Consider the following 15,512-nt stretch of genomic DNA (forward strand, 5'->3'; position numbering starts at 1 on the left):
CTTGAGAATCAACTAGTGTCCAACATCCATTCGTTATCCGTTAAGAAGGCTGAAAGAAACAATTATGGCCACCGGACAATCAGTGATATCGAGTTTTACTTCTGCATTTAAGCCACACACCAGTAAACTGGCAACCCTCTGATTACAAGCCCAAATTCCCTTCCATTTACAACGGAGCCCACACCAAAGTTTTCTCTTACCCTCCTTGTTTAGAGGCTGATGCTTATCAGAGGTGATGGTTTCATTATATTACAAATGGACTTGACAAATCTTAAGAGGAGTAAACAAGGTCACAGCTGAGGTAATGTGAGACCACCAACTCTTTTAGAGCAACAGCATTTCTCGAGTATCTGCCAAAGAAAATGGAAAGAAATGCTCATTTTCATCAGTTTATGCTATGGCAACACTGTTTAGGAATTCTAATAGTTCCATTGGCAACAGGTGGCTAAAGTCCTTTGTAATCACTAAAGAGGAAAAATGCTGTTTACATCATAAACGCATATTTATATTTACTTTATGTAATAAACTGAGGAATTTTACAGTTTCATACATTGGTCCCAAATGACCTTTGAGTCCCGTCAAAAAGTAGATGGAGATGCACTTTAAATAAACTGAAGATCCCTTTACTTAGACGCGGTAAATGTATTCTATTTACTGAAAGATTAAACAATACTATAACTACACCTGTCAGTATCTTCTTTCTCAGTCATCTCATCCACCCCAGCTCACCAGCCCCTCCTCCTCACCTGCCAGCCACTCCCTGCTCATTAGTCCAACTCTCCCCACCTGTTGCACTCACCAATCAACCCAGTATATAAACTCACCTCTCAGTTCACTCAGTGCCAGATTGTTCTATGTTGCCAGTACTAGTCTCTCCGGCGTTTTTCGGATTGATTCCCCGGTACCGACCCTGCCTTTCCCCGACCTGCCTGCTCTGTCTCTGCCCCGGTGATCTACTCTGACTTCTGCCTGCTCCCTGCCTGACTTCTGCCTGCTTGTTCCTGTGGCGGAACAGCCCTGCACTGGACCTGTCATCTCCCTTGTGTGGGCTTGTTGTCTTGGGCTCAAGTTCCCTCTGCATTTCACGGTACGGAGCTCAGCCTATGAATTATCGTGTGTGTGTGTTTGGGTCCAGTCCTGTAAGTGATAAGATTATTGGAATGAACAACATAAATACACAAAGTAATGGAAAAAAAACAGTTTTAGGGGATACAGCAGCAAACTATAGTATAGTGTCCCCCCCCCACTATGGTAGAACATTTGATGATGTGCTAATATGTGTTGTTTTTGTTCCCTCTACATTGCATTATATTTGTAAAGAGGGTTTGCCATTGCTGTGTTGTAAGGCTTATAATGAGTAAAATGCTATAAAAGTCAGTAAAGAATAATGAGCAAAGCCACAAAAGTATGACAGGTTTACTCTCTCTCGTGAAGTGACACTGAACAGAGAGAATGCAATATGTCAATAGCTACATTCAGGGATGAGAATTGGACTTAAGGAGTTGTAAAAGGGAGAGGTTATCAGTCTTTTTTTTTATTATCATAGCTGCAATTATAAAACAGCACATAAATGAAAATAAGCAGCATTTCCACCCCAAAAACCCTCACTGAATTCCCATTGCATATACAAGAAGTCAAACACTAATTCCAAGCATGAGCCAATAACGCCTTACACAATTCTTAGCTTTTCACCTCTTTCTGTGAAATAAATGTTTGGTTATTTTAGATGTGCTTTCTAACTTGCACAATTTAAACTGGAGCGTGCCAGTTTCCCACAAACTGAGTTAAATGTTTGAGTGAAGAGTTGTACTTTAAGCCTGTGAAGCCAAATGGAAAGGAGTAAGGATCTGTCATGGGTTTGTCTCTTTTTATTTTCCATTAAATTTATAAAGATGACCACATGGCTCTTCAGAGGTCAAGGGGTCTACTGTAACTGTTTCTTTGCCCATTCTCCACTCATAACCCTGCCTAAAAACCACAAAGGTACACAATATGTCAAGACAATGAGTCATTCATTAAAAGAACATTTTAGGTACTGTTGAAAGCCTTCTCTGGAATTAAATTATTGCTGTTTCATGTTGAAAATCGGGGCACGGACATTGTATTATCAAAAGCACATTTCATATCAAAGGTAAGAAGGACAGTTGATTTACAGTCTTACGAGAAGTTCCTGTTATAATGTTGCCAAAGAGCTGAGTTATCATGAACTTAAGTTGGCCCAACCTGCTCTGAAATCCGCAGAGAAACGAGCCATCACAAGTAACTTGGGGATTTAAACCAATCCTCCTCTTTAGTACCTTTGTCCAACAGATAAAGGTGCTTGTCAGACCTGAAAAGAAGCATTGACAGGCCAAACGTTTTAACAAGCCCTACAAAAACCATCATTTGTAGGCAACTCTCCATTAATGGAGAGCTTTTCTGGCAACCACAACTCTGCATATGAAGGTGTTTAGTGTATAATGTCTCACTCAACATGGCATGATGAAACAGGGAGGGATAAAAAGGAGGGATATAGTGTCAGTCTGGCTGGTTTCCACTGTCGTGTGCAGTGTTGTGTGATAGACAAGCCACGGGTGAAATAAAAGGTTCTGACCTAGACTTTCCCGCCTTTACAGATAATGGTAGCAATGAAAAGACACAATACTTACTAATTATTAAGGTCATTCCAGGCTTTGATTTTTCAATCTTTTGCTGCTAAGAAACTGCATTTTATCTTGGCATCAAACAAAGCTCAACTCTCATTTTCCTCATTTTTACACAAGACAACCTTGAGAGTGGTCTGTCATAGGTTTAAGATAAATCATATTCATGACCATACGTTTGGATCCCACATGTTCAAACTCTGCTTTTTATGTTGCTGTAGAGCCCTCCAACTAAAAAGTTCATTTAGTCATTCACTAACGCTTTATCCTCCACATGAGGGTCGAGGGGAAAGCTGGAGCAAATCCCAGCTGACACAGGGCGAAAGTCGAGTTAAGTTGACCTTTGCATGTTTTTGCAAACTCCACTCAGAAAAGGCCTTTGGTTGAACTGGTATCCAAACTTGTGACCTTCTTTCTGTGAGTCAACAATGCTAGCCGCTTCACCAATATGTTCCCACTAAAATGTTGAATTATTCACTTACTCACTCACTCACTCACTCACTTGTATTCTACCGCTTTATCCTCCCCATGAGGGTCACGGGGGGGCGCTGGTGCCAATCTCAGCTGACAGGGTACATCCTGGACAGGTCGCCAGTCCATCAGTGCCACATATAGAGACAAACAACCATTCACTCTCACACTCAGTCAATTTAGGGAGTCCAATTTGCCTAATCCCCAAATCTGCATGTTTTTGGACTGGGAGGAAAGTGCAAAACCCGGAGAAAACACCACCCGCACACTTGTATGCAAATTCCACAAAGAAGGTTGAACGGGGATCCGAACTTGTGACCTTGTGATTCAACAATGCTAGCCACTGCACCACCATGTTCCCACTAAAATGTTGAATTAATAAAAAAAAAAAAATATATATATATATATATATTACAAATTTATAGAATAGGTTGAATTTCAGAGTTTCACTTACCTTTTCACTCAGTTATCTTAAATTTGCAAAAAGTGTTTAATTTACAATTAAATTAGGCTTTTTATTTATTTGTACCATGCTACCAAGTTTTCAGTTTCTAACCAACGCTACAATAAATGACTGAATCATTTTTGCTTTTCCCAGTGCATGGTGAGCATAATTATGTCTGCCGATATGTGAAAAGTGGAAGCTCTGTGCACCTCCAGGCGTTCCTTCTGTCAACCGTTAAAGCAGGAGAAACAAACAGAGCCAGAGAGATCAGCAGGTTGGTCAACCCTTCATGTCGTGGGGGTCATGGACCATGTGGCGGTGCTTTTGCAACCCATTTGCTAAATTAGTTTCCATTTATTTTTACTTGGTAATAGCCACTTTATTGTGTGACAACTTCATAGATACACACCCTCAAAGTGGTGCTAAGGAGCCACGGTGGTGTGTCCTGAAGGCAAGGCAATAGGGCCAGTCATTGATTATGTTTAGCGTTGGCCCTCTGACCCATGCAACAAAGTGACGTGATGTAAACCACTGGTGCACGTCTGGCTTTATTTGATGTGACAGATCACTAGTCAACATATACACAGCAGAGCTAAGTTTATACACCACTTCTCCACCTTCCAACTAATTTCCTGACATTAATTTGAAGTGGTCAAATTGCTCTTTTTTTAAGGGAATCGATTCATCAGTCATGACAGTTTAATGATAACATTTATTTCTGATGAGCAGCCGAGGAATTTACTCCAAGAAGCAACTCAGGTCAACTTCTTTCCTTACAAAGTGTGAAGGTAGAACATGAGGATCTGGTTTGTAGCGAAGTCAGTTTTTCTGGCAGATCACTGAAACCTACCCGCCCCAAATCACCAGGTGAATAACTGCCAGTTTGCTAAGAGACAAGTGTGACATGTTCTTTTTGCTATTTTAGTTTTAATAGACAGCTAATAGCCCTGCTTTTTGTGAGGCATTTAAGGTCCGCGGGAAATTCCATCACTCACTACCCTGACCTCATTGTGTTTCCAGTGGTTGAGGCAATCGTCAGACAGTGACTTGATGATGCCTCACAGGTTATAACCTTATTCAGAGAAGCAGTAAGTGGAAATTTGGGTTGCATGTTTTTAATGTATCAATTTTTATTTTTCCCAACCACACTCCCTGACTTTAAACTTTAAGTCTGTAAACGTCTCCAGTTATCAGTGGGCGCTGTCAGGCGAAGCAAGAGGTGCTATCAACAATAGTGATATGTGTTATTTATTTATTTATTCATATCACTTTGACGTTAAACACGATCCCACGCAACTCGCTAAATCTTGCAGCACTGCATAAGATCAACTTTTTTGGCAAGAGGGAAAAAAAATTAATTGCTTTGGCTCACGTGACCTTTTAACTTCACAAATGTGCCTCGTTATGTGGTCATATCTGTCGGGTGCTTTTTTCCGTATGGCTGTCATGAATGTGTGATCTTATAAGCTTCAAATATATTATGTTATTAATTAAATGTTGGCACAGTAGCAGGTTTGGCACCAATCAGCAGAAAATCACTACAGCATGATCTGATTTGAAGTGGGTGGTCACCAACTGTGTTTTGTGCACAAATGAAAATAACCACCCTAAATGGTAAAAGCATGTAATATTAGTCTGTTTAGAATAATATTTTGGTGTTTAATCTCAGTGAGCAGCTATAAATATCCTTTTGGAGGCAAATCAGCAATTAATTTAACAGACTTCATGGCAGTTTGACATTTTAACGTCACTTTTAATGACAACAGCGTCAGATTCAATGATGTTATTCATGAGCACATCACTGTTTTGATTTTTTTTCCTGCAGTGAACTTGTGTCCTGGTCACACATGGTCACAAAAAAAAAAAAAAGTGAGAGAAAACCTTTGAGTTACATTGTCATTGGTGTGGTGGAAAGGCAACGAGGAAACACAAGCAAAACAATCCCTTAAATTTCTCCAAGAATGCATGACTTGCTTGAAAATGAGGCAAAAGGTTAAAACCAACAATTATTCCTCTGGATAACATGTTTATTTGCTCCTCTCTCCTGATGTGTGCTGATTTTGGTGACTGAAACATGACATGACTTTCACAAATGAAAATATGTAAATATAATTTCAAAATAAGTTCCTATAGCATTACATTCATCAAACTTAGTGTAACATTAACCGTGGCAATGAGCCTGAGCTGATGACAGCACATTGTGCAGCAGGTTACCTGGGTAGGTGGCGACATATGTGGTTCACCTTTGATTAAAAAAGGTTTCAAACTACCTTTGTTATGTGTATTTAAAGGCACAGCATTGATAGAAGACTTCATGATGACACAAGAATGACCAAAAACTGCATGCTACATTACTATAACCTTTCATAAGGGTATAAGTCAACAGTGTATGTTGGCAGCAAAGCCAAGTGAATTTGAAAGTAGAAACCTGACGATGACCACTGCTTTATAATCAGTCAAGTAAACTGATGAAGCAATTGAACAACAAGCAACCTAAACCCTGAGTGGTATCACCATTTACCATCATCAAGCTGCTGATTAATGTCAGGGCGCCAATTTATGTTGTCATCAGGTGATTCAAATGTAGAGGGCAGAATTGGAAACAGACCATTTTGTGCATGTACGAAAGAAAAGAAAAAAAGAGGGTAGGAGAAATATAGTAAGGCAAAAGACTAACTATTATGACCCCCCCCACACACACACACACATTTTACTTGCAGTACACATTAAGAAAAACTAATTACAGGAATATAATCAACAAAAAAAAGTGGTAATCTAACATCTACAGCTAAAAAGAGATAAAATCTACATAGTAAAGACAATAAATATTACACTTATACATGTAACTTGTTGAATGTTTGTAGGCCTTTTAAAAATTGGTTAATTAGGAACTACATTAAAGAATAAAGGGACTATAGCATGTGTAAACTAAAAAACAAAAAAAAATCTGGATTTGACAAACTGGCTTATAGTTTTACATATTTTGGCCAAGCAGAATCAAAAAAGTAATAGCCTGATGCACATTTAGACAGATTTTTCTAAATAAAATGATGCCTTGTGTCAATGTTCATCTGGTCAATAACTGGTTATTGTTTGTACAATGCACAGTTACATAAAGTTGCATTTCAATTTGACTGAAACCAATGTCATGCATATTTATAACGTTAAGTGCAGAAAATTGTGTTTAAGAACAGTGGGCCCAGAATCGAGCCTTGGGGCACTCCAAACAACTTATTGGATAATTTATCGGATAATTGCGTCAATAAAAAAAGAGATGAGGAAAGACGTATAACATTATTTGTCTCGAGGGCCATGGTACAAGTACATTTGATTTCCTTTTATTTATTAAGGCAAATAGTTTTTGGTCTTTTGCAAATGAAACATGACATTGGCTTGCAGTGTTTCTGATTTATACTAGCACTCAACATTGGTTTCTCATTGCCCACTTGTACATAATATTGATTTATTACGACATAACAAAAAACAGTGTTGCATAAAGGAGTTTGTGTTTCTGTGACACAGAATATATCTTCATGTTTTACATTTTGTAGAATTTCTTCTTTTCTCTGACACAAATAAATCCTTTGGGATTTACTGTAGCATGCTAGCTAACATACATTTCCAACCATAGTTTTCTGACAAATATTTAAACCATTTTTGATTAGTTTTTAACAGACTTCCAGCAGCATTTTGTCACAGTTTAAGGGAACTATTTAACAATTCAAGTTTTCTTGAATTTAATAAATCACATTGTTCTCTGTGTTTGCTGCGTTAGGTTTCTTCATGCCGTCACTTGAAGATAACAGTTTTAAAGATGAATGTTCTATCAAATACAGAATCGCAACGATCCATCTTCTCTCAGGAGTTTTTATATTATACATCTCCTGACACACCAGAGACATTGCGAACATTCTTAGGCTCTTTGCAAACTAACCTTTGGTCCATTAAGGGATTACCATCATGACAGAATCGACAAAAACCCTGCTCAGTCTGGTGCTGGCTGTATCATACCTCATAATGTTCACAAACAGAGATGTGAGTAGGTGTAGGGACACGTACAGAACAAGCCTTGTTCACTGGACCTCTTATCAGATGTCTTACCCTCCATCCGTCATGCGGTATGCAAGGAGTCATGTTGAGGGGAGTCAGCTCTGAGGTAAGGCTGGAGGTTTAAGCAGCCTCTTCCTTATTCATCTCCACCTCATAGACTGTCTCTTTCTCTTTCTTTCAATGTGATGCATGGCAAAGACACAGACAACGATTAAACATATTAAGTGTATCTTTGGCAAATTGTGTGCGACATGAGTTTTCAGCACTGGTTTCCTGTCTGTGTAGATTATTATTCATTCAGGTCATAGTTATCCAAAAAAAAAAACACTGAATCCGCAGCAACTGAACTTGTTTTCTTTAAGATGTTCCACCTCTCATCCAAAGGTGAAACATATTTGAGAAAGTCGTTACTCCAGTTTACTGTGAGTGCTGAACAAGACATCCAAGAAGAAAATTCAAGCATGACCTCAGTCTAGTGCATCACACACCTACGCACTGACTCCATACGTGCCGTTGTTTCCATACTTATGTGAAACAGCCATGTGCTGACATCATGCTCTGCCCATTACCGCAGAGAAAAATCCAACATGAGAGATGGCAGCAAGCTGGCTGACCATTCATTTAAAGAGAATAAACAAGGATTTTGCTAGTGGTAAAATTAGCAAAGTAAGATAATATAGTCCGCCTTACTGTGTATCCTCTGATGTATGACACTGGACAATGTAAACTATCTGAAGCCAACAATAGGCGTCGTCATGATTGATGTCAAACAGTGGTCCAAGTAGCCAGGCTAAATTAGTTACCACTAATTAAAGCAGCATTTCTGCCTCATATCCCACAGCAGATCAGGTTTCATCATTCCCATTGTGTCATGCAGTGCTGACAAACACTAGGGTGCAAGTGCCACACTATATCAATGCATTTGTTCTTCCTGACTGACAGAGACTGACAAGCATGTTTCTGTTCATGACCACTATCTGATTGTGTAACCTTACTCCTATTGTGAAGGAAACATTGTGATATCAACAGTCATCAGGTTGTACCAGGCGTCAGCCTAACATTGTCCAAAATGTTAAAGTTCACGTTATCTGATGTGGCAGAAAACGATGGAAAAATGAGCAGAAAATATAAGCTAAAGGCAGAGGAATGTGATGGGCAAGGGTTTTATAGTCATGAATCCTGGAAACCTGGAGCCTGAGCACGTAGGACAATTTATGGACGTGATTTGTTCCTTTTTTTTTTTTTGAAGGAATTGCTAAAAATCCTGGAAGATTTTCAGTACAAGATTTGCATCCTCAGGTCACTGAATTCTTCATTTTTTGGGATCAAGGTTCTGGATTCTGAAGACCTCCCACCAGACACTGAACATTGACTGACACATGCTTTTGCATTCATTGTTTTAGACTTTCAAGACTTGAGTGTAGAGAAGGTGCAGAAGTCTTCTTCTCTCTCAGATCAGTTATACGATGTCTAACCTTACTTTAATGGCTCTGTGCTTCTGCACTCTTTTGTCTACAATTTTGTGTCTCTTTAAATAATTGTATCATCCAGAATCTGGTTTGGAAAGATGGTCCCGATTCCCGTAACAGCATCCATGTTTAATATCATCTTATTAAAAATGACAGGCAATGTGGTTCAGGACATTTAGATCAGAAGGCACATTTTAAAGTCATTCAACTTTAGAAAGACATTAATCAAAAGTCAACAGCAGCAGCAGGGAGATTTGGTCCAACTTGCTTTTGTCAACCGTGACACATCACCCATATGCGACCCACCACTGACTCAGCAGCCTCCAGTTTAATGACTGTTTCTTTTGGTTACATGAACATTTTCTCTGTACTTTGGTCAATCTGGGCCACTAACCAATGAGACTTGATTGAGAGACGTAGGAAGTGACAATGCTTCATTGCTGATATCTATGTAGAATATGCACAGTCGGTGTATGTGACTGTTTTTTTGTGTTCTGCAGACCTGCATTCTCGAGTGTTTACTCACTAGTTGAGGAACAGAGAGTAACATACCCAGAGTTCCACAGCAGATATGCAGAGTCTGGCCAAACCTTGTCCGACCTTTGCAACAACCAAGCACTGCAACAGCAAAGGTCAGACTTTCTTTGGGCAGTCACTCAACGATTGCAAAATAAACACAAGTATCTCAAGTGAAATCATTTAAGTCTGGGACAAATACAAGGACATTGATTTGCAGTAAGTTATTGCTCACAGACATATACATGAACATTTAAAAAATCACCCTGAACTTAAAACTCAACTGATGAATTGGTGAAACAGAGGGAAAAAAGAGCCAGTTTTTTTTTGGATGTCTTGTGGCAATGCTACTGTGGCTTTCTTTGAACTGTTGCACCAACAGGAGAATGGTTACTTTCAATGTGAATATCCCCTTTTTCCAAATGTCTTCTTCTGTTTCTGTTTTGAAAGAAGAGGTGAGTGTAAGGAAAGAACGCCCCCTTCACAACTGAAATAAAAGATCCAGCATCATAATGCCGGACACAACCCACCTTTCCTTTCAGTTCACCGGGGTCTGAACTCTGCCTCACGAGGGGAGGATGGCAGGGATTGAGGAGGGACTGCAAAAGCAGATAGGCGTCATGCCTGTGGGGAGTGCAGACTGAGGGCCAAAGGAAGCGAGGAAACAAGGACTGACAGCCACTTTGTGCTAATGGCTCCGTGGTGTCACTCTTCCATCGGGTCTCACCCTAATGACATCATCGCTTTTTAGAAAACCCATCAAATCCTCCACTTGAGCCCGTATTGATGGCAGCAATTAATAAGCATTTATTTATAGATGAGTGGAGTCTTTTTAAAACCAGATGATTATGATTATGATGGCACTCATTGGTTTGTGAAATTGCATTTATTTGAGTTTTTTGGCAGCTTCATGTGGGTTTATTAAAACCAGAAGTAACCATATTTAGAATAGTGGGGGCCGAATGGGAGCTCTTCCACAGCACATCTACCACTACCACGACTATGCCCCAATACATGATGTGGTTTATTATTACTTTTACTTTAAATGGAACCATATTTAACTAAACTGACACTATGCTGTATTAAAGACAACAAGGAAACATGGGCTCAGACTTCTCCCTGGATTTAAACTTTTCTTTGAGAAGTCAGATATTTTCCTCTAGACTTCATTTAACAACAATGGAGTCGTCTCCATGGCCATTCAAGAAACTACAGTTTTCAGCCTAGATTTTAAGGTATTGAGGGATTAACTTAATTCCTTAAAATCTTCCACCAGCTGAGTACCAAGCTCTTAATCTTCTCTTAATATGTTCTCTTAAAAGAAAACTGTTGGGGGTCAATGTCAGGATTGTTTTCAGTTTGGATTTTGGACAAGCAGATTTTTCTAAATTGAGCTTATTACTCTTAAGACTTCAGACAATGGGCCATGAGTTAAAGCTTAACTCTGCGCACACACACACATAACAACGGTTCTTCAAAGAATCCACATTTCCTTAACCAGTTAAATATGAACTAGTGTGCATGACAATGCTAGATGCTAACAAGCTTGTCATGTGTGGGATTATGCTGCGTGCCATTTATATCAGAACTCATACATTGGAACTGGGAGTGACGTCACCCTCAAGCTCAGTTGTTAACAATGCATTCAGAATCAGCTGTTTTAGATAGTTTTACATAATTATTGCGTTTCCTTGATTTAGTTGCAGAATTTATGTATAAATAACAGCCTGAAATGAGCCACCACTGGCAGACTTTAAGATGTAAAAGTACTATGTAAACAGTACTATGTGTACAACTGATTGACTGTGAAACAATTATGACATTATGTGTGATTGATGGTAGCAAAAAACAAAGTTTGCAAAGTTTGTATGGTGGTAACCATCTTCCAATCCCATGTTAGGGAGGTTGACGTGCTGCCTTTTTCTTGGCCTTCTTTTCTTGGCCTTCTTGCCTGTTCATAATGATAGATTGGAATTTTGGAGACATATAATGACTTATTTACAGAGTTGATGCTACACCTACTAATACTGACGGCACTGTTCTGCTTTAAGGTAATGTCTGCGACAGTGTAGGATTGTCATACTGGTTTGTGGAGAAATTGTGTAGACGCTGCAAACAAATCACTCTGTGGAGCGATTGTTGATTTCCCTTAGGTACTGTGAGTAGATTACACGTTTGTTATGCTAGAGTGTACACAGAATGTCACTGTGTGTTCATGTACACGATTATATCTGTGATTCAGAAAAAGGAAACAGAGTGAAGAGCAAGTTTTATGTGGACATGACATCCTTCCTGCACCATCAACATGACATGAACACATGAACACATGAACACAAACTGTGACATAGACGTTGTGGCAGTGACCGTTACATAAGGAATGCACCATTGGAAAGTTTTGACTACAAATGGAACGTGTCCCCTCACGGTCACAAAGGACAGGACTCAGAATATGACAAGTCCACCTGGAACTCAATTCACTGTATTAGCACTTGGCAACAGATCCTCCCTCTGATGACTCATTGGTATGGATGCTGGCACTGCTCCAGCATTGCCATGATACTGTGTTTGAGAAAGAGTGTGTGTGTGTGTGTGTGTGTGCACTATAATCACCATCTCCATGACAAATGGTGAAGCTCAGCAAGCGAAGGACACGGTGCCATCAGAGTTTTGGCAGTGTGATTCCACAGTTTAATCAAATTCAAATTTTCCCAGTTGAAAGAAGATGGTAAACACTGAGGGCGCCAGCGCCATTCAAGCGAGTCTGAATGAGTTGCTGAGGAGTCAAACAGAACGCTTTCACTTTATCTCCTGTGACAACTGCATTTGTAACCCACAGTGTTTTTTGTTCCCGGCAAAGGATTAAGGATCAAAGACTCCAATTTACTATTGCAAAGTGTTAATCATTTTTAGATGTCCCACATTTAATAGTGAATAATTAAAAAAAATGAAGATATATGTGTATATGGATGGTATAATAAAAGGTTACATACTGTCAGGTTTGGTCCTTGTCTGCATAGTATTTGTATTTTACGTCTCATTTGACCTGTTTTGCCTCCATGTTTTTATCACTTAATACATTTCATTTGAATTTCCCCGATGGGAGATTAATAATAGTACATCTTATCATATCGTGTTGTATCTTGTCTTGCCTTGTCTTATAATCGAGCTAAAATACACAATTTAAAATTAGATTGTTACCTTGATAATTCAGGGTCGGAAAATTATTAAAAGCTATTTTTAGAAACACTTCACTGAGTCACTGAGTGCAAAGTGAATATCTTTGGGTTTTGGAAACCTCTTTAAACAAAACAAAGACTTTCAACGTGTCACCTTTGGCTCTTGGACTCTGTGTTGGAGACTGTGATAATCTGTGGATTATACAAAAATGAAAACAACTGCTCTCTGTTACAATGGTGGTCTTTTTTAGCAAAGTTGCTACTTGGATGACCCGAAAGATGAACAGTAAGGTTGCACAAGTGCACGTCTGCCTTAACAGCAGGTTTAAATCCTTGCACGCTTCTCTATTGTTATTATTATTATTATTATTATTATAATACTGCATCTCATTCTGCTTCTGCTTCCTGTGTCTTCTTCACGATGTCTGTCCAAATAAGGCAAAACAGGCCAAAATGGTTACTCATGAAATAGGTTGATTGCTATTTCACTCTGAAAAACGCATACTTATCGTAAACAATGTTCCATTTCCCCCGCAAATAAACAGACAAAATGGATTGCCAGTCAAAATGAGGGATGGTCATGATATTTCTAAAAAGAACATGGTCAGTTTAATCCTAAGAACACATTATTTTATTAACTCTGACCGGACATCTTCAGTGCACAGCCCTAAAAGTGCCATTGGTCATTGATGGAGCAGCATTCATGTTACATTTAAGGGCTTACAGGAACAATTGACATCCACTGTTACTCTGAAGCTGAAACACTGTTTAAAATACATGGTAGTAACAGTGATACAACATGTTCAAGCACATTTTATGAGGTGGGGGCTTTTGTATTGTCCCTGGGACTTAAGGGATGCAGTGGTGACACCAGGAAGGACTGAAAAAAGCTTGAAAGGCTCTGATCCTCCACGTTCCCACATCATATATTAAATGTCACTTTACATGCGGAAGGCACTGTCAGTCAGATTGATGTTGAGTTATACACAATGTCCTCCCAAACTTCTCACAAAGCAAAACACAAGCCAGATTCCCATGGAGGCCTGTTGCCTCCAGGCGTCTCTCCCAATCCGACGTGACCCGCACTCTGCCTGACTGTCACTAAATCATTATTGCACTTCACTGAGCTTTAGATCTCAATAAATTTAGATTACAGCAAGAACCCAGATCTGAGATTAGAGCATGTCTTTCCTCTTAAGTTCTGCAGCATGTTCAAGTGAGACAAGCTAATGCTGCGTGGCTGTAATTCAGTGACTCACTATATGGAGAAAAGGATTTGGGCGCCTGACTGTATACTAACATTCTTCCATATTCTTGTAAGACTTTCCTCAAGATTTTGACGTGTTGAAGAGTGAATTTGTGTCCATTCATTGTGTAGACCATGTATGAGGTTAGGCACTGATGTTTAAACTAGAAGACCTGGCTCACAATCTCTGTTCCAGTCAGGGCTCTGTGTGGCACAACATGACCAACAGAGGCCTCCAGAGGCTTGTTGCCTGAATGGGGTGAAGTCTGCCATCTCTGATTGCCTTGTTTTATTTGTTTTTATTGTGTTTTATTATATGGCTGTAACGTTGACCTGTGTGTTATGCCTTTAAATTTATTTTATTTGTGTTTTTATATGTATATGATTGCCTTGTGTGAGCTTTTAAGTCTATCATTTATATACTTTGGTCCACTGTGGTTGTTTTAAACCAGGTTCAGCAGTTAAAAACAAATGTTTCCTTTCGTAATATTGTTCATAAGACTCATCAGAAAGTCCACCTTTGCCAAGTGAAGAAATGATATTTAAAATGTGCTTAATGAAAACAGTTATTAAAAGTATATTGATAGTGACAGATTTGCAACTTCAAGTTCAAGTTCATGTTTTATTTAATTATTTTAGTTTTTTAAAAAACTAGCTCTCTGATTTCACGCAGAGGTAGGTAAAAACAAGGTTGGTTATTTTTAGCCAACGAGTGTTGAGTGATTTGATGAATAATTGGCTCTGCGAGTCACTTGAAATCATTCTTAATATCTTCAGCTGAGTTGTTTTTTGAAAACAAGCAACATTCACTGAAGACTAGACACAACATCTCCCACCCCGATGTCCTTGCCGATCATAGAAGTGATGTGCCGTTTTAATTTTTGCTCACTCGGGGTTGATCAGAGGTAGCAATTATCTCCCACTTAGTTTCCATTGGAAGCAGCAACTTGGCGCCCCAACTCTAGGACAGCAGGGAGGCGTACGCCAACCAAAGACAAGCATGCTGATAGATATTTGCGCATGCTTTGTGTCCTGGCCAGTCCTGGGTTATAAGAGGTTTATTATCTTGGGTCTCCTTTGTGCATTCTCCCACACAGAGGGCCCGACTCTCTGCTGCCTCCTGCTATCACTGAATATACATGCACAACACAAATACAGTATGAGATATAAGCATGAAAAGGCAGTAAACGTGTGTGCATGTACATCATAGCACACATACATGCACTGTCACACAGATCTGGATGTTTTAGACTCAAGAGGAATTTTGAAGTTGGGCCAGAATCCAAACAGCTGTGCCTCCCAGAGTCAGAGACTTTTAATGGACTGGTTATAACAGGGACATGACTTTTGACCCAAAAGCCTCTCTGTGCTCTGTTTTCTCATTCTGCTTCTTTCCTCTGGCCGATGATGAGGGTACATTCCATCTGCCAATTCTCATTCTTGGATTTCACATTTCAGTTCTTGCAAACAAAACAACAAAGAGGGCAAGTATATGAT

Source organism: Solea solea, chromosome 20 (genome assembly GCF_958295425.1).
Source record: "Solea solea chromosome 20, fSolSol10.1, whole genome shotgun sequence".
NCBI lineage: Eukaryota > Metazoa > Chordata > Actinopteri > Pleuronectiformes > Soleidae > Solea > Solea solea.